Source organism: Cuculus canorus, chromosome 2, assembly GCF_017976375.1.
Source record: "Cuculus canorus isolate bCucCan1 chromosome 2, bCucCan1.pri, whole genome shotgun sequence".
NCBI lineage: Eukaryota > Metazoa > Chordata > Aves > Cuculiformes > Cuculidae > Cuculus > Cuculus canorus.
In genome coordinates this window covers 113,429,497-113,450,384 of record NC_071402.1, presented here as the reverse complement: position 1 = coordinate 113,450,384, position 20,888 = coordinate 113,429,497, and the positions used below count along the sequence as shown (strand labels likewise).

Here is a 20,888-nt window from a genome sequence, read left to right as displayed (position 1 = left end):
TCCCTTTTCTCAGCTGCCTCAAAAGGTTGTGACAAGTTATGCTGTCTTAATTCTGTTGTGGGAAATGAAAGAATTTGCTTGAGAGTCACCACTGAGGCATTTTTGGTTCAGTTTGTTGGGTTTTGCTTGAAAAGGAAAGGGTATTTAGATGGCTCCTTTCTGGCTGTGTGTTGTGCACTAGCAGCTGGGTGGTGATGCAGTGAGATGTTCAGGGTGGGTGGGTGATACAACCTGATGACCAAAGCTTGTGTTTTGTAAGTTGCCAAGCAGCCCATGAGGTCACACTTGGTGTAGCTGTTCTGCTGGGCACATGGCTTCTGTGCAGTGATCGTTTCTTTTCCTCAGAGGAGGCACTTTAGGGTACCACAGCTGCTTTGAGCTGTTTGCAAGGTGTTAGCCTCCATCAAGACCACAACTCTGGAGCATGGTGCTCTGAGAATGATACCATCTCTGTGTAGTTTTACTTGTAGTCATCCTTGTCTTGACGTGTGTTCTGACCTGTCCCTCCTTGAGCACAACCTTGGCGCTATCATGGTTCATGGCAGGGTTTATGAGAAATTGTTTTGCTCCATTTACAGCAATGGGCTGTAAGTGAGAAAATGACTAACAAAATGTCATCGGTGGATTCAGGGTTCAGGTAATGAGATCCTTCTTAACACTAGGTGGCAGTATCTACTGCCAGCAGGATCTGGAGAGACCTGGAAATCCTTTCGACCTTGAAAGGGGATCCTCTGCTTGAAAACAAACGAACGAAGCTATAAAGACTGAAGATGGTTTGAACCAGAGTTTAGACAGATCCAAAATAAATATTTTATGTTCCATGCAATGACTGTGCTGATTTGCTGTATTATATTTTGTTCCTAAAACCTCCTGGAGATAACAGGCTTTGAGAGTTTGTCTTCTCTCTCTGTGTGTTTTGTGTATGTTTGGATTCTTGTTAGTTGAACTTGGGTTTAGGTTTCATTTCTAGTAAGATGTGACTACTGAGTCATAGCTGTAAACATGTGAAACCCAAAGGCTAGTTAGGGAATGGAGTCAGACTGGTGAGTGGCTTTAGTTGACCATATTGTTTGCAATGAGATCTCCAAATCTGTCTACATGTGGTTCACGTTGATCTTAGCTTGAGCTGAAGTTGGTTTCAGCTGAGGTTGAATTGCTTGATCATGAGGTGCTGGCATAGTTCCTCCTGTCCACACAATGCTGACAGCTAAATGTGTTTAACACTATGGGAAGTGACTGAATGTGTTGCATGGCTATGTGAGCAGTATGATAATGGCAGTGGGTGACAGCACCCGGCTCAATGTATTATGATCTGGATGATGTTATGTGTGCAGAGTAGAAGTAGCAGTCGAGGTGCTGTGTCCCTTCGATACAGTTGGCTCCTGTTATCTTAGACTTTACTCCATTTTCTGTTTGATCCACTCTTTGCTCCCTTTTTGGCAGAGAAGGAGTGCAAGGGCAGCCCAAAATAATAAGTGTACTCTTATCCTCACTTGGTTTCTCTAAAAATTGTGGCTTTCTTCCCCAGATAATGAAAAAAAACAAACCACCCTCAATTCAGTCTCCACAAAGAACAGCTAACATGGTGCTTTTTTTTTTTTTTAGCTGATGGTGTTGGCTAGAAGACTGGGAACAGATGAGATAATCAAAAGTATCCAGATAAGGAAGTCTAATAAAAATTCCTCAAAGAAAATGTAAACAAGCTGAAACAAGCAGTGAGCTTTTGGTGGCTGTCTTCAGTTGGGAGGGAGGTGGTGGGGAGGCTTAAGGTGCTCAGAGAAATGGGAGATATGCCAGTCAGTCGAATGCCAATGTATGAAAGTATATGGAACAAGGTAATAAGTAATCCATTAATAATCACCAAGAGGTACTGAAGTGGGAGGAAAAACATGCAGAAGAGAGCTCAATGGGAGTGTTCTGCCTGGTGATGTATTTCATTAGAAAATGAAACAACAAAATCATCAGAGGAAAAAAGTCTCAGAAAGAATTTGTTTTAACCTCATTTAGAAAACATACAGAGGAATAATGTCAGAAATTCCTGTAAAGCAGACTGAGAAACTTTATATTCCTCAGAAGATATTTTCCACCAAAAAGTTGCGGGTGTTTGTACATGTGCCACATTTAAGCTAGGATGAAAGCAAAGCACTGGAATGTGTTACTTGCAAAAATAGTACAGAAAAGAACTAAAGAATCTTGTTTGTATATAACTTCTTCTAGAAAAGGCTGAAAGCTGCAGACTACTACAGTATGCAAGAATGTTAGAAAATCCTTATTGACTCTTTTTCTTTCAAAAGCAGAACCTGGAATGACCCACACTTTGAGAATGATAATTCATAATTCTTTTACCTGTAAGTGTTTAATTTGCTTATGGTAGTGTGTTTGCCAGGGATGTCCAGAAAACAAGTTTAAAATTGCTTAGACAAAATCCAAAATCTGTAGGAATAACTTATAAGAACATAGTTGAATTGTATTTTGTATCCTTTTATTAATGATTAATCAGTTGTCTGAGGCTTATGGTATATTTAACTCAGTAAAGTGAAGGTAACAATTAGGACAAGAGGAAGTACAGCAGTTTTATGCATGCCAGACTTCAGTTAACTTAATCATAAAATATAGATGATGTCTTGGGTATTCAGAGCGGTATGTTATCTTTGCAGTTTTCTGAGAAATATTAATGCAAACTATCTAGAGGCACAATGAGGGTCTTCTGTAAAATGTAACCTGTGTTTCAGGATGCGAGATGGCATGAACTGGTGAACCTTGTCATAGCAAGTCTCTGCCCCTCAGAAACAGGAGAGGAGGAAGAACAAAGGGGAAGGTTGTGTAATTGTTACACTGAAAATATTGCTCTGATTTAAATGGTGAAATAATGTTTAGTCATACACAAGTGTAATTAGTGTCCTGTTTTTCTAACTAGGCAATTACATCAGAGCCTGCCTCTATTTCCTGCTGGTATACAGATTCTAAAATTGCAATAGAAGTTGATGACAATAGTGTCATCATAAGTTGCCTTTCCAGTTACTTATTAATATCTTTTCCAGTTGTTAGGCCTTTTGAATTGCTCAGATGTTATATGATGGAGGTAGGAAAACTGTCTTGGTTGACTTGTATTCCACTATAATTCTTAGTTACTTACTGTGTCCCCTTCACGTTTTGGTGGATTCTTTTTCCATAATAAATCTGTATAGATTTCTTCTGTGTATGCTGGGTGAGGGGTTGGGGGTTTTGTGTTTTGTTTGTTTTTCTTTTCCTCCTAAGTTTTGTTTGTAACTTCTTTTGCATTCCATTTTCTGATACCTTTTATAACAAAGCAAACCAATTTATTTCTCTGCAGGAAAGTATTTGCCTGAAATTTTTTCAGCTCTAAAGTCAGTCCATTTCTTTTTAGGTACTAATTAAAAGCAGAAAGACAGAAAACGTTTGTTTTTCAAACATTTTTACTTCCTTATTCCCAAGAAGATCACCTCAGTCAGGCTGTGTAGACTCTGACATTCTTCACAACCAGTGAACTAATGCTTCAGCCAAAAAAACCTCCCAACCCCAACAAAAAACCCGAACATTCTTAACAGTGAAAGCAATTAGGTAATCCAAAGATAGGTATGCCTATCCACATATATCATATTAAATATCTGTAGATAGATGTATAATATAACAATATGATGATATAGCTATGTAAATATAGATTAAAAAAATCTTTGTGTATGCATGTGCACACGGATCTTTGAATGTTTAGTTGGCAGCAGGAGGTATTTTTTAGAAGATCAGCTGACTTTTCTGAACTCAGATGGTTGCCAGTGTTGAGATGGATGTTGTCAGTAATCGAAAAGGTAGCTAAGGAAGAAGAAAGGTTTGTAGTTACAAATTAATTCTCAGCTTTGGAAACATTGGAAGCAGGTCTTGTTTCTCTGTATAAGTTAGTAGTCCTCCAAGAGGGCTGCAAGGTCCTCTTAAAATGCAGGCTGACTCTCACGTTGCATGGAACTCCATGAAAAATAGCATTGCCGCACATGTGAGATACCTAATCCCACTGATTTTTGCACATCCGCTTCTGCAGTGAGGTTCGGAGAACATTTACATATTTACAACAGTTAGTGGGACAGCCTGGATGGAAGAAGAGGAGAAAACCTCCAATCGGAGACTCCTTGAACTGTAAGATGCAATGCAGCTTTCCCAAGTGGGTATTACTATTAATCAATAGAATCCTATAAAGGATGGAGGCAGAAAATTAACAGTATGAGTTCATCTTTGTAGCCTCTGCCCTGTTGTGTGATAGATGGGAAGAACATTACTGTTCTTTAGTGCTCGGGGTAATACTTGTGACAATGCAATTTCTGAATTAGAAAAGTCAGAAAGAAGTAATTGACAGTCAATAGAAAAGTACGTATTACTTCCCCATTTCCCCCCTCCTCTGACAGAGGTTGATTCCACTAGTTTGTGGTAGAATTACAGGTCTGCATCAATCCTGAATAATGAGTTTAGCCCTTATGAAAATAGGTCTGTCCGTGAGGGAGCAGCTGTGCAGCCCTGCCAGCAGCTGAGTGTGACCACAGGATGGGAAGGGCAGGATCCTTGTTGGCAGAGCCCAGCCCCTTTGTTCTGACCCGGGGAAAGGTGCTGGCAGTAACGGTTAAAACTGACTCTCCAGTGATCATCAGCCAAATGCCAGATACTGAGTGGATCTGTGGTCAATCCAGGGAGCCCAGGCAATGAGTCAGTATCAGAAGGAGACAGAGTTGGGTACAGACCTACCCGATAGCCCTGCACAGGGAAAGAGAGGGGCCTTGGATTTAGATGGGGCCAGTGGGCAGAGGGTGCTGGACTGGTTCTTTGATGAACCTGGTTAGGGTGGTGAAGACTATGGGTGCGCTTGTGTCCTTGATAGTCTTGGCTATTCACTGTGGAGTGACTCTTAGCGACAGTTGCAGGAGTTGTGGTACTGATGAAGCTACATTGCACAGCATGTGAGCAGCCTTTGGTAGTGCTTGCTCTCCCAGAATAAGTTTAAAAAACTGTTTATTATTTTGAGGGGTAGGGGCTGTATTTTCTTGTCTTTTTGTCCTGACATGGAAATGGGAATGCAGATTGCACTAAGTATTTATAGAAAACGTGCCAAGAGTTGCTGTTTCTTAATTATTTAGCAAGACATTACAGTTAATTTTATATGGTGGTTAAAATCTATGTATTCAGAATGTTCATGCCTGTTTTGGGTATTCACACATACACCCACGCAGAATTCTTCATTATAGAATAACATGGGTTGGAAGGTACCAGTGGAGGTCTTCTTTTATGACTCCTACTCAAAGCAGGTCTTTTAAAGTGAATGCTCATTGCATTGTTTAGTTGAATTGTCAATCTTTCCAGAGTTGGGAGATTTCCCAGTCTCCCCTGTTCCCATGTTTGACCATACTTTTTATGTTAAGGTTTTTATGTTGAATTAGAATTTTCTGTGTTAAAACTTCCCAGCTTCCTCTTATGCTAAATTTAAATCTCCAGTTTTAATTGCAGCATTTTTGCAGTAGTTGATGGCTGTCGGTATCCATTTTTGAAACTGCAAATTTGATATATTTTTGAACGTGAGGGACTGATGCCACAGAATGCAGGTCGAGATGATAAGTGTCAAGAAGTTCTTAGAAGTTCCTGCAGCCAGCTTTGGTAGTGCATCTTGGTGTGAACTGTGACACTGTTTGCTCTTGTAATCCTCAGTTTTTTTGCTTGAGAAAAATCTGCCAGCAGCAAAGGTGAAATGTACAGTGGTACTGAACTGTGGTCAAAGACCAAGTTAAGGAGGCTTGTAATTCTTGCAAGCTAAAAACATGTCAAGTAGAACATTAAAAAAATGTTAATTCCTGTATGCGCTAATCCTTTCTCCAAACTTTTGCCTAGGTTTTAACTACCTTGTCTTGGTCAATGCTTGCTTGCTTTCTATTCCTCCCTACCCCCAGCCTGTTCCTCAATAGATGAGTCCCTGCTTCTAGAGGCTTTTTGTCGCTAAGAACACTCTTGTGTTTTCTGGTAGTAAAAGTACTATTTTGGGATCATTTGTCCTGGTCATATCTTCTAAACTGATTAGCGTCTAGCTATTTTCTACATGCAGGAATATCTTGGTGATGCTAAAACAAACTGACATCTTTTCTAGGTTGTATGTATAATACTCAATTTAAAGTAACTAACAAGCGATCGTTCTCTTTCTGTTAACAGATGTGTGCAATAGTACCAACCTTCCTGAAGTTGAAATCATCAGTCTACTGGAAGAGCAGCTGCCGCATTATAAGCTAAGAGCAGATACAATCTATGGTTATGACCACGACGACTGGCTTCATACACCTCTCATTTCCCCTGATGTGAATATTGACTTAACAACTGAGCAAATAGAAGAGACCTTGAAATACTTCCGTAAGTCAAAAATTCAGAATTTGTACTGAGCAAAAAATGGAACAGTGCGTTTTTTGTTACCTCCTCCAAATTATATGTGCAATTCTGTTTCAGCTGTAGAAAGCCAGAGAACTGCTTGTGATTAATTGCTTTGGTCTTCCCATTTGTGGTAGATAGAAAACAAAGGAAGCCTTTAATCAGAAACAGTAGTTGCATTTGTAATCTGTGCGTGTACCCCTCCACATTATCAAACATCAGCAAAAGTGAAATACTCCTTTTTGCTTGTCATCTCTCTGGCAAGAGACTGAAATTCCTGTACATATACAATGTAAAAAGTTTAGATCTGTTTCAGTATTTGCTTTTTTTTTGAATGTATTCTCTGACATGCTGTGCTGTTGTTTCATGGCACAGTGTGCCAGCATCACAACGTGACATCAAATAATTTCTCTGCAGCTTATGCTTCTAGGAAAAACTTAAGAAGCAAACTGAGCATTTGAGTTGAGATGGTTTGTCCCTTCATTCTTTCTTTTGTTCATATTCATATAGTTCATACTGACTTTTGTGCTAGAAGAGAAAGCATGTAGTGTTGTGACCTTCCTGTTTTTTCGTTCTTTAGTTTGAGCCTGTAGATGCTTCTATTGTGGTGAATAGATTGGCGTCTCTCTTGGTTCTTCCACAGTGGGTATTGACTTAGCTGCGCAAGCACAGAAGGCTTTTTCTTTCCCCTCTGTGGCTTCACAAGAAGTTGCAATTTTTTTTGCACTTCTACATGTGTTGAGTGTTAAAATGGTCTGCAGAGTATCAAGCAAACAGGTTTTATGCTAAAGGTATAGTTGTTAGACTTATGTAGTAGTTGATTTATATAGATTTATAGGAGTAGGTTCATGTAGGTAGACTCACTGAGGCACTGTGGAGCTTGGAAGGGATGAGTTACATGGTTCAACAGAAACCTTTGCAAAGATGGCGTCATTTCATTTTGAAGCACTTGGAGAATTCACTTTGTAAGGAGCAAGTTTGGTAAGGATAAGCATTAAGAACATGAAGAACTGAGTTTCTGGCTGTAACGCTTCAGTAGAAGGCATTAAGTATTTTAGTACGTAGCTTACATATGCTTTACACCTCCTGCCAATCAGACAAAAGCAGCTGCAGCTGATCTATAGAATTGGTTGTACTACAACTCCTTGGTTTGTATTAGTTCATTCGTGTTGTTACAATGATGGCAGAAGTTGACTTAACGATATGTTTTGGAATGTCAGGTTTTCAAAGTCTTTGGTAACCAGATTAATCCTGTCTCGTGATAAGATTATCTATGCGGGTGCACTTCTGCAATAACCATGGGAATAGATTGTTTGCTAGAGGGGTAAGAAAGGCAAAAAATCCATGTCGAAGCACTCTGACTCTCCTAGCTGAGATGCTGGTGGGCCATGTCATTTGCAATTGTGCCTGACTCTTGAGGCAGGATACAAAATGAAACTGTGTGCAGCAGAGGAATCTGATAGCAGTAGCTGCCTGTAACTGTGAGTACTTAAACAATTGTATATGGTGTTCAGCTCACAAATGTAATGACTGCAGCTTTACCATATTGCTGAGATAGGAGATTTCATCCAGTCAACTGCGCTGAATAAAAAAAGAAGAGTGTAATTTCTTGCCACACCATTTGTTTTCTGCTTTGATTGCGAAGTAACTGCTTAAAGAAGAGGAACTGGGCAAGAAATTCCATTTAAAAAAAAAAAGTTTATTCCTTACTGCTTATATAGAGGCACTTGTGTATAGATAGTAGCTTAAGAAGTTTGAGCAAATTTGGTTGAGCCTTAGAGTGATACCCTGGAAACTGGGCTCTCTTGCTTGTTCAGTTATTGTGAACAAGTCATACAACGCATCTATACATGAGAGTACCAGATCATAAGACTTTGGCATGTTTTGAAATTATGGCATTGATGGTAAACATTGGCTTATGGAAAAATGAACTATCAAAAAATATTAATTTAAGTCAGTTGGCAGAAAAGTAAATTATACCGTAATCACTGTGGAGAGTGTTTTCAAGGGTGTGGCTGCTTGCACAGTGATTCATTTTCAGTGCTGCAATCAAGGCACTCCTGTACCTGTTCAGTTTGTTTTACAAACCCTGGCAAAGTGATGAGCAAATACTGTTACTTGACTACTGACAAGTTTTAGTATAATCTTACAAATTTCCGCTGTTTTCAAAACAGTATCCCGGTGGTCAGAGAATTGTATGGATGCAGTTAAATTTAATAAATAATAAAAATGAAATTTTGTAGTCTGTCAAAGTTTTCCTTAAGCAAAGGAAGAATTCACTGGTTTTACTGCAAAAGAAAAGGATTCGCTGCAAAATAAATACATTTATTGAAATTAATACAAATTGTTGCTTTACCTTTAAGCTTGTTAGAGACACCCAAAGATAACTAAAATAATGTTAAAGCTTGAGCTAGTGCAGAATAATTTTTTAGGAGTGAAATTAAGTCTTTTGATTACTTATGCTTCCTGGTGTGTTGTAGTGTTAATCAGCTTTGAAACCAGAATGGAACACTGGGGATCATCTTGTGGCTTTGTTCAGGACATGTTCACAGACTGAAAAATACTGGACAACAAGGGAATGTTTGTATATTTTTTAATATATGTAAATATTGTTCATTGTTAATACATGTAAATAAGTCTTCTGTAAGGATTCCTGTTGTTTAGGGAGAGAGCTTATCAGGAAGAGCAACATTTTATAATGTCTCATCACCTGCCAGTTAATGTGTAACTGCTTAGGTTGGAAACAGTCAGCATGGTAGTGCAGTAGTGATGGTCTTGAGCTGCAACTTAGTGTTTTAAGGTTGTTCAAGTATCTACTGCGAGCAACTGGAACTGGGGAAGAATCATAGAATCATAGAATAGTTTGTGTTGGAAGGGACCTTAAAGATCATCCAGTTCCAACCCCTCTGCCATGGGCAGGGACGTCCCACCAGATCAAGCTGCCCAAGGCCCCATCCAACCTGGCCTTGAACAGGGATGGGGCAGCCACAACCTCCCTGGGCAACGTGTGCCAGTGCCTCACCACTTATGGTGAAGAAATTCTTCCTTGTGTCTAGTCTAAATATGCCCCTCTGCAGTTTATACCCATTTTCCCTAGTCCTATCACTACAAGCCTTTGTAAACAGTCCCTCCCCAGCTTTCCTGTAGCCCCCCTCAGGTACTGGAAGGTCACTGCAAGATCTCCTCAGAACCTTTTCTTCTCCAGTCTGAACAACCCCAACTCTCTCAGCCTGTCCTCATATGGGAGGTGCTCCAGCCCTCTGATCATCTTAGCCCTCCTCTGGATGGGTTCCAACAGCTCCATATCCTTCTTAGGTTGAGGATTCCAGAACTGGACACAGTACTCTAGATGAGGTACTACTTCTGCTGTAGTTTTTGAACATGTTTATGTCTAGTTACCATACTCAATGTCTCTTTAACCTCATGTCATGGTTGTGATCTGTATCTCCAGCTCTGTCCCGACCCCTCCTTTTTGTAAGTTTTGAACAAGATAGATGTTTAAACCTCAGTACCTTGAAATACTGAGTATTTCAAGCACCACAGAGGCAGGAAAGTGAGGTGTTCTAAATGTGTGTGTGTGTATCTCTAAAGTATGTATTTATATGCATATACAGTAAATATGCATAGTATATGTAGGTCAGCGTACACTTATATTTGTAGTTGTTGTTTTGAGAGAACTATAAACTATAGAGACCAAATTTTAAATCTCTACTCAAAATGAAAATAATTCCTCAAATGTGTTTTTGGTTAAGACTTGTAAAGTGCCCTGAAGTTGATTAATAGATGTGGCTGTCTTAAGCCTAGTAAGGTAACTGATTCGGAAAATAAATGCCTTTTCAAGTGTACCATTGCTTTCATTTGTTCCCCCTTTAGAATGGCAGTATGAAAGGGAGCAAGCTGCTTTGTTGGAAAAGTTATGTAAAAATTTCTAATTGATTTTGCTACCCCAAAACAAAATGTTAAGCTGCACTTTGAAAATAATGCTGTAATTCTCCACAGACTACCTCTCTGAGAACTATACTTCCAAAGAATTTATCATTTATTATTAATTATAGTACATGATTTCTCTATTAGGTAGATGCATTTACATGTTCACGTATACCCATTGTGCATTCTAGAATTCATTCTCATTATCCATCTAGTATTCCCCTTTTCTATAAAACAGGTTTGTTATTAGGGAACTTGTGGTACTGCACATGTAGTTGTCCGTCATTTTTATTTTATGAATAATATATTTATATTTATTAACAGAGGCAGCTCTGTGGTTGTTGGCATAGATTCATGTGTCTCCAAAGACTTATCTGTAAAATAATCTAAATCACTTGTAGTGACAGTATTCTCTAGTTTGAGTTCATCTGTGTTTGCATTTGCTCCCAGGAGAGAATCCATGAGAAATATTATTTCCAGGAGTGATTCAGCATGTAAGGTAATTGGCAGCTGCATTGCTGTCCTTTTATAGTAGAAGCACTGAAATGGTGGGGTTTTCTAAAGAGCAGGATGATGTATTATCAAGCGTTTTAAAGTATAAAGATGCATTTTCATTCCATCAAAAAGTAGATTATTAACTATTAAAACTTGGTTTACTGTGACTGAACAAGTACTGTTTCAGAGGACAAAAGAGGGTGGGTTCCGTTTTACCATACAAAGCATATTGCAAGACAACACTCGAATTTAGAAGAACAGTCAATCATTTTTGAGTGAAAAGAGTGGACCTTTGGATTGCAGAATGGAGGGTGTAAATGCTTCTATTGGGGCCACTGTCTTAATGGACACCTCTGTTTCAGTTTCTGATATTTTGTTGATTGCTTCTTTAGGTCTCCTTGGGTTTGTACATCCATCTTTAATAGAACATAATGGCATACTAGAATCTACTGTAAAGGGTGCATGGAGTCCAGCTGCTCTCAAAAATAACCTGATGCTCACAAAATGTCATCTGTTCTTGTATTCTGTTATTTCTCCTTAAAATAGGAAAACAAGTGTGGAATGTACTTAGAAGCTAAGCACAAGTTTGGATGGAGGAAGAGAACTTCAAAGCAAAGACAGAGAGTAGGGAAGCCACTGTGGTCTGGGAAGGTTTTCAGTAAAATGAGGTATCTTCTGCAGCTTGTGTGTAATGAGAAACTATAAATTAAACTAGCTTTATTATTGAGTTCCAGACTAGCAAGACTTGTCATATAAAAGTCTATACAGGGCAAGTATTTATGCTACACTCACTTCTTGTGTGGCGAAATGCTGTATGCTTGTGATGTGCACTTAAATACTGACTCTTTCCTGGTTCTCCAGTCTACTGAACTGGTTCTAGTTAATCTTTCTAACTATGGGTAGTGGTTACAACTGAGTCAAGATGTGGCCTATTAAAATAAAAAAGCAGTGATATCGTTGAGGGGTGTGGATGTGTGTGCACTTATGGTGATTTCAGTAGTTACTGAAAACCTAGATTCTCTGTTGAGCACATCTGTTCTCTTTCAGCAAACAAAATGTACAGATTAGTTTTTTAGTACTCAGAAGTTAAGTTTTTGCTTACTAATACTGTTCTTGTAGGCTTATATAAACGTTGTGTAGGTTGTATTACAACATAAATCAAGGATAATAATGCTACACATCTGTAAAATAAACTAAAATCGCTTTTCCAATGCCATCTTCAGATTTCTTAAATCAATTGTGATACTTGGATGATATTTTAATATTTACAATTGCAAAGCATTGATTTCTGAAAAAGCTTTGAATATTGTTATCTTAGTATTTTTCAGCAACAAGGACTGTTCTTTTATCATTGTCATTAGAGTATCGGGTACCTTTGTGCTCTTCACTGTGGAAGGTGTCATGGTTTAGCTTGAAGCTGACAGCAGTGAACCATGTGGCTGCTTTGGTCTAGCCCCAAGCTGGCAACAAAAAGCCACAATGACTACTTGTTCATCCCCTCCTCTCCAGTGGAATGAGGAGGAGAATCGAATAAAAAAGGTGAAACTCATGAGTTGGCATAAAAAATAGTTTAGTAGAACAGTGAAAGAGAAGGACAATAACAGAATATACCAAGTGATTTTTTTTTTTTTTAGGTAGACAAGTCATTCGGACATTGCAACCTTATCATGCTGAGGCTACTAATGTTCTGCCATTTGCAGCAAGGTTTTATACCTCCTAAAAGCCCATTAATGGAATGGAGGATGTGCATTGCGAGATAGTACAACAGGAGGGATGGTCTTGCCTAGTGTAAATTGGGCCGATTTCTCTGTAGTGGGGAAGAAAACTACATACCATGAGAATATTTGGATCCTTTGTCTTAAATCTCCCTCCACATCCTCCATCAAAACTTTTAGGCAAAATACTGATAGCAGTTTATTTCATTCCTGTGGGATGCCTCTCATACAGCTCACTGGTTTTCATTGGAATTCAGATGCAGCAGTCTGTGTGGAAGGGTGCAGAGAAGAGGTCCTCATCCGAGTTAGGAATAGACTAAACCTTCAGATATGGTGGTAATATGCCACAGGGTGCATTCCTCAGTTTTTGAAGTACCTGTCCCTACCAGGGCAGAGACTTTAACCCAGATAGACCTTCAGATGCTGGATGCAACCTTGCAAGTCCCAGGTGCTTGGAGCCCCTTCCTGAGGTAGGGAGGGATGTCCTTGTATGCCAGAAGTGTGCTGCTGTTGAAGAGCTGTCACCAAGTTGAGAAGTTAAGGGAGGAAGTTAGCAGGCTGCGCAGCATCAGGGAGGATAAGAGACATGAACAGGATCTGGAAGGAGTGGCTGAAACACCAGAGCTCCCATTCAAAGGGTCCTTGGCAGGCTGGAGACACAAGTCAAGAAGAACCTTGTGCAGTTTGGGAGAGGGAAGTGCAAAGTCCTGTATCTGGAGAAAAAGTCATGGACCAATACATGCTAGGGTTTGACCAGCTGGAAGGCAGCCTTGCAGAAAAGGACCTGGAGGTCATGGTAGACGCCAAGTTGAACGTGAACTGGCAATGTGCTCCTGCTGCAAAGAAAGCTAATGATATCCTGGGCTGCATTGGGAGGAATGTTGCCAGCAGGTTGAGGGAGGTGATCCTCCCCCTCTACTTGGCACTCGTGGGGCTATGCCTGGAGTGCTGTGTCCACTTCTGGCCTCCCTGATTCTGTTTTCTTTCAATGTAATGCAACTTCCATTCCTTTCCTCTCCTATGAAGCTGTGATCCTGACTGTCAGTGGTTTTTTTTTTCCCCTTCCTTGTTAGAAAAATAGGACATAACTATGCTACTGTAATATTTTTGTCTATCCAATCAAGCATGATGTTAAGCTCAACTTTTTACATATGTTTTTGTTGTCTCGGGGGAAAAAACCAACCCCAAAACCCAGATATTGCAGTTCATGTTATTTCCAGGTCAGGAACCGTACAAAATCTAACTCTTTAAAGCTTTACTCTTCTTTATTTCCTTATGCTGGATAGGTGTGTATTTTCTTAATATCCAGCTCTTGCTATCTTGGTCTCATTTACAGTATTTAAGTATGCCTGGTGATAGCTTTATTAAACTAGGCAGCTGGTTTTGCAGGTAGGTTGCTGAAGACCACATCAATTCTGATTTCATACAAATGCGGATGTGGTACTCTCCGGTAATAATTTGAGGCAAGGGAGGAATAATCCTTTCATGCAGAAAATAGGGGGTTTTGTCCCTAAGTAACTTGATTTAATCTGTCCAGTCCCTGTTTCATGTTAAATCATTCTGGTTCAATGGGAGAACAGCCAAGCTCTTCTCTGCATCCAGAGAGCCTTTTGTCTCTGCCAGGTGAGGTCAGTGTGCCCTTATGGTGTTCAAAAGGGACCAGCTCTGTCCTCTCCATAGTGGGGGTAACTGTACTGTTTTGGAACCCTGGCTAGTAATCGCATTTTGACAAAGGAAATTCAATCAAATCTGAAGCATCCATTTTTCTGAATACCAGTTTTGAAAGGTGCTGGTACATGTCTTTCACTGCTCTATTTCCACTCTTTTCAGGTTAAGCAAGCCTTAGTGGCTTCTTGTTAAGCAAAATACTACACTGGAAGAGATCTCTGTGCTAAGTTGGAGTTGTTTGCTCTTATTATATGTGCAGTCACAGGATGACTCCTGTTCAGTGTTCTTTTACAAAGTGAAACACCAGTAAATCTTCACTTCAGAAAACTGAGATCCCAATTTAGAAATAACAGCATGCCAGCCTGTCCTTGAAAATTGGTTGGGCTTCTAAATATGCTTGCTTTGCTTATTAATGCTCTTTAATAACTACTGTTTTTAAAAAAAAAAAACCAAAACATTTGCGAAGTGATTATTGTGTCAGTCCCTGACTATATGCATTGAGAGTGGTGGGCTGTACTGCTGCTCCTCTGATAACAAGGACTCCAGATGATGTTAATGGGATGGGCAACTTTTATTGTGAAGGGTGGCAACTGTAGAAAATAATGAAAGGATGTGGTGTTTAATTATCTGAACATCCCGATGTGATGCTGTAGCCAAGAGAAGAAATGTGACCCAGAGTTAATCAAATGGGAAGTAACACACTGTTGCAGCTGCCATGGAAGTTTTCCATCCAGCTCTGGTGTTCATTTTCGAAGGATCCCCTCAAAACTGGAAAAAGTTTGGAGAAGAAAGCTAGGAATGACTAAGCATGGGAACACGTGATTTATAGTGACATACTATGTAATGTCATTCTTTTGAATACCTTATTTCCCAGCAGAGATGACTTGCTGATTTGCACCCTTGCAGTATGGTTCAGTGCATCCTTGAGTGTGCTGCTACAACTTTCTCGAGAGGTTGTGTTTATAAATAAGGTAGTTGAAAATATCTTTGTCAAAAATCCTCTTCAAATGAGGAAAAGGATTTGTGTGATTTTTTTTTTTTTAATAGTCTGGCTTATTCAGGCAGATCAGTTTAGTGTTCATTGGTTGCAGCAAAAAGGAAGGAGAAGAGAGGGCTTGTGAGCTTTTTCAAGCCAACTTTTCTGCCTAATAAAACCCATTTTTAACTGCAAACTTAATGAGTGCTCAGTCTAGCTGATCACAGCTGGCTATGGGAATTCTTTATCAGTCTGTATATTTTGCTCTGAGGAGAACAAATGAAAGGGTTTGGTTTTTTTTTGTTTGCTTGAACACTAAACATAAAAAAAAAAAATAGAACAAAATCTAGCATCTGGAAGGGAATGCCAGATGAATGTGAATAATTGTATTTAGCTTTGAAATAAGAAAAAGCAAGCCCCTTACAGGCACAGATCAATGACTTGAAATCTTTCTTAAGCTCGAGCTTTACATGAACTTTTAGGTGAGTGACACAGTAATACTCCAGCCAAATGCAGTGTTGTAATATAGAGATAGGAATACACAGAGTTTCAGAGTTTCAGATGAATCTGATCTACAGATTTGGGAAGAAAAAGTAGGGCTGCAGAGGTTTAAAATGTTTGGCAAGCATGGAGCTGCTTTGTCGTCCTGATCAAACTTTCATGTTCAACCTGACAACGCTTTCAGTTCCCGCTTTATAGAGCTACTATTTCTTATGTAATTGAAGGGATACTTCCCTGTGGATAGCTGGATATGTAGTAATCTGTCTGTCCAGGGTTTCTGTTTTCATGCTGGGAAGATGATACACTTATCCCATTATTTCCAGGTCTCTTGAGGGGTTCTGAAATCAATTGACCACACAAGTCATTTTTCTTCACAAAAAAACAACGCCTTTCTGGATTACAACAATATGTTTCAAATCAGATCTGTAGAAAAATATCAATAAAGCAAACAGCCCCAAACCTCTACCTTGAACTATTTTTATCCTGCCTTGTTGAAAGGGGGAGGATGTGTAGGGGGTACAGCAGTGAGAAGAAAACTCTAGCGTGTTGAAGATTTCCTTTGTTTAAAATGTCGGGAAATAAAAAGGACAGAGTTCCTGCAGCAACTTAAGCAGGTAGCCAGTGTTCATTATTTATATTTTAAATGCTTGTTTAATATCATTAGCAAACCAAAATTACCTCTTGGACAAAAATAATACAAGTGGAACAAATAGCTTATATGCAGAGCAATTGAGTTAATGTTGCCATAGGAACCTTTATTTTTCTCTGAAGGTATTTTAACAGTGTAGCCTTAATTGCCTTTAATAGCATGTGCAGTCCTTGCCTTCTGAGTGTGCATAACTGAAATTCTGCAAGACTGAGCTAGGGCTGGAGTGTCTTGTCCCATTCCTCCGTTTCAAAACGGTACAGTGTGAGGACAGAATGGTCGCATCTGGCAAAAAAAGCTTGCACTATTCAAAATATGATTTTTTTTTTTTATAAAAAGATAGTAATATAACCTTTGCATGTCCAGTGGCTTTTAGTGGCTTTCATGTAGTCCTTTGTGATTTACTAACCTGAATTTCAGGTACACTGATTGTACTGCTCTCACATCCATATTGGGCATACTAAAAATCTAATCAGCAAAATGAAGCCAAAATAATGCCATATCTGTAAAAATGAAAGTAATTTTTTTTTTCTTTTCAGATGGTTGATTTCAAGAGGGCTAAGGTTTTCTTTATGGAAAAGCAATGACTGGGATAGCTTCTGTCTCCTCTGTGAGGAAATCAATGTTTTTTGTTTTTTCATGTGTAAAGCTAGAAGCTGATAGGGCATAAAGATTTCCTGGTCTGTCGTGGGTACAGAGAGAGAGAAGCTGAAGACAACAGCTTTTGTTCTGTCAGCCAAAGCTCAGGTGTGACTATTTATTAAAATTCTTTTGACTTTGCATTTTGGTATCCTACAAATGGGGACAAAGTGCAGTCACTGTGGTGGTGCCTTGATTAAGGCTGTGCTTCCTTGCGCAAGAATGATGGGCTTCCAGCCTAGAGCAGGTTGACTGACTTAGGCATTAATACCAACTCCACCAGCAATAACTGAAGTACAAACATTGGTTCTCCTCCTGTGGAGACTGACTGATGGCCACATCTGTGAGAGAGCAGCAGAGCTTGGCCCCAGGTGCTAAAGGTGGCTTGGGAAGCAGAATAGACAGGGGCTTAAGAGCAAAATGAGGCAAATCCAGTGGTTTAGACGCATGGGCTGCAGTTTGCTGCCCAGCCAGGAATGTCTCACAGTGTTAGTGGGGAACTGTATTTGTGAAAGAGCTCTAGTACTTCAGTCTCTGTGTATCTTTAGAGTTCACAGTGGTCAGAAACCTGGTGCCTTTGTTCCTTCTGTCTAGGAAGTTGAAATAAGTATTTTGTATAATGAGAGAAGTTCAAAGAATTTTTGTGGCTACTAAGCAAGTGAAGTAAAGGGGTGGAGGCCATTGAGCTACAAAATGACAGAGCAGCAGAGTGGTTGAGATTGGAAGGGACCTCTGCAAGTCATCTAGTCTCATACCCCTGCTCAGGCATGTTCCGTAGAGCAGGCTGTGTCAGTGCTCAGTCAACCTCATATTAAAAACAAAAATAAAAATCTACTATGTCCAGAGGGAACCTCCTGTGTTTCAGTTTGTGCTTGTCACCTCTGGTCCTGTCACTGGGCACCACTGCAAAGAGCCTGGCTCTGACCACTGTGCAGCCTCCCTTTAGGTATTTCTATACACTGATGAGGTCCCCCTGAGCCTTCTCTTCTCCAGGCTGAACAGTCCTAGCTGTCTCAGCCTTTCTTCATTGGAGAGTTGCTCTTGTCCCCTAATTGTCTTAGTGGCCTTTCGCTGGACTCTCTCCAGTATGTCCATGTCTCTTGCACTGGGGAGCCCAGAACTGGACAGAGTACCTCAGGTGCGGCCTCACCAGTGCTGAGTAGAGGGGAATCCTGTGCAAATTACCATATAGGTTACTGTATTGTAGACTGAACACACTGAATTTTTTTCGTTTGCAGACTTAAACGCATTATTTTCTAGTGAAATAATGTACTTGCAGGAGAAGGGTTATTTGAGTTTGGACCTGGTCTGCGACTTTGGAGTTGAATAAATAATATAACCAGTTGCCACTGACAGTCACATGGCAGATGCATGAACAGATCTGTTAATCTATGCATCAGCTGTCAATATATAAAAGGGATGTGGCAATTCCCAAGCTGAAAGTTACTGCGGTGGTAATTCTTTAAATGAATATGTCTGAAATACTAGTGTGGTTATGAAATTGATGTGTTTTCCTCTGAATATGGAACTGTTGGAATGGGTCCAGAGGAAGACCAAGAAGATGATCAGAGGGCTGGAGTACCTCTGCTATGGGGACAAGTGGAGAGAGTTGGGGTTGTTCAGCCTCAAAGAGAAGGCTCTGGGGAGACCTTATAGCGACCTTCCAGTACCTGAAGGGGCGACGAGAAAGCTGGGGAGGGATTTTTACGAGGGCATGAAGTGATGGGATGAGGGGGAATGGCTTTAAATTGGAAGAGGGAAGATTTAGATTAGACATTAAGAAGAAATTCTCCACTATGAGGATGGTGAGACACTGGCACAGGTTGCCCAGGGCAGCTGTGGCTGCCCCATCCCTGGAAGTATTCAAAGCCAGGTTGGATGGGGCCTTGGGCAGCCAGATCTAGTGGGAGGTGTCCCTGCCCATGGCAGGAGGGTTGGAACTAGATGACCTTTAAGGTCCCTTCCAGCCCACAGTGTTCTATGTTTCTGTGATTCTGTGATTGTATTTCTTAACCTATTTCTGTTACAGTAAAGCAAAATGGTACCAGTAAGGGAGTAGAGTAAAAGTCACGAGTGAAGGTGAAATAGAAATCTGAAATCTAGAAATAGAAGGCTTAACAGAAATTTGCAAAATCATGAGCAATTGGAAAGAAGAGGTGAATTGAGCGTTCAGATTTCCAGAGCTGGAAGCATTGAATTAAGTTAGTAAAAGTGAGTTGCAGAGCAGAAGGTGAGGGTTTCTTCTATTGTGTATAGAAGTACATGGAATTCCTTGCAAGAGGATGTTGGAGGTGCTAAAAATATACATGAGCTCAAGAACAGACAGGATAAGTTCTTCAAGAATTGCTGAAAGTAGAAATTACATCTGTCTCAGGTTATCTCTGAAGCTGGAAAAAAAATGGAGGTTGGGAGGCCAATTGAGGGTGTTGGCTGGTTCTCCCTTACCTGCTCATGGCTGTTCTTGCAGATGGAGCCTTTAGCTGGACAGACACTCCCTTGGCCAGAGCCAGTATGACCTCGTACTTTGTGTCATTAATGTGTATAACAATTTCACCTATTCCAATGTTTCTACTTATGTCCACAAAGAAATAGTTTCCCAAGTAGGGGGAGAAAGAGGTGAAAGGGATGGCAGTTGTGAACAAAATGGATATCACTCCCTTTAGTAACTGTACCTGCATGGATTCAGATACGCTTTTTGAATTGCTGTGCTTAATGATGATATAATGAATTCTGTTCCTCAGACAGATTCTCTTTTAATAGCTTAAACAAGGTTTTATTGGATGCTGCAAAACCAATGTTTTTTCTTTCATTTCCAAAATGGCGAGCACAAGTGTTGAGCCATTCTGTGTGAAGACCTTAATCATTTTTTTAGGAATATTGAAAGTTTGTACTAATCCCTTCATTATGACTATGAAGCTTAGATGTTTGGTGGGAGTGGGGAGGAGGAAGGTCAGTGGCTCATGAAGAAGCCAAAGAGCAGAAGTAGATCAGCTTTATTGCAAGAGGACGCATTCTGCTGTCCTAATTCTTTGAATTCTATCATTTTGTTTGCCACTTTGGCAGTAATAGGGTGAATAAAGGCTTCTATTATATCAGCCCAGAATAATGTAACAAAGCAGTAATGTAGTTTCATTTTTTCCATAGGGAAGGCAGGCTTCTATCAGACCATGTGGAGGAGAGTAGTAATGGACTAGATTTTTCATTATTAATGTACTGCATATACCCCGTGCATTGTGCTGGCATGATGCTGCTGTTCCGGGAGCAGTCAGCAGAGAGTTGTATCATCTTTCTGTTTCCAGTATGGAGGGGTACTTCTAGTCTGTAAAGCCAGAAACAGCAAAATGCATTTTCTTCATCTCTGCATCTCTTTTTTTGGAGCCAGCTTGTCTCCATGGCAACATGTTAGACTGAAAGAGATGTGGAGCCTAGGGAGGAATGGAATGAGTTAGAAACAGCCAGGCGGTGGTGTGTATCCCGCACGTCAGCGCATCAGCCTTTTGATAGGATGATTTTGTTAACACCCATCCAAGGCTCCTGTGCAGAGCTTCTTTATTAGAGCAGCCGCCAGGGCATCTGCTGTTCCCTTCAGCATCCTTTTTCTATTTTTCTTTTTTAATTTTATTTTTTTTTCTCAAATCCACCTCCCACCCCCCTTTTTAGTTTAGTTGCAGACTCATTGAAGATGTGCAGCTCATTTTTGGCTTTCTGTGAGCTTCCTGGCGATCTGGTATTTTGCAAAGGCAGGAAGGCATGGCTGCATTTCACTTGACCTTAGCAGCGAAGTGAAATCTCATCTATTTTGCTGAAGGATACTGACTATGCAGAAATTTATTGAAGCAGATTATTATGAACTGGACTGGTATTATGAAGAATGCACAGATGGTAAATAATTCTTTCTAGTACCTTGTTGCAG

At 40.0% G+C, this 20,888-nt stretch overlaps 1 protein-coding gene across 1 annotated transcript in view; it reads left to right on the top strand.

Moving 5' to 3' along the window:
* The window catches only part of TRAK1 (trafficking kinesin protein 1), a 133,989-nt gene that overhangs the window by 56,322 nt on the left and 56,779 nt on the right, over positions 1-20,888 (top strand). The window contains 1 exon segment of the mRNA XM_054057495.1: positions 6,199-6,393. The gene's annotated coding sequence lies outside the window, so the exon portion shown is untranslated.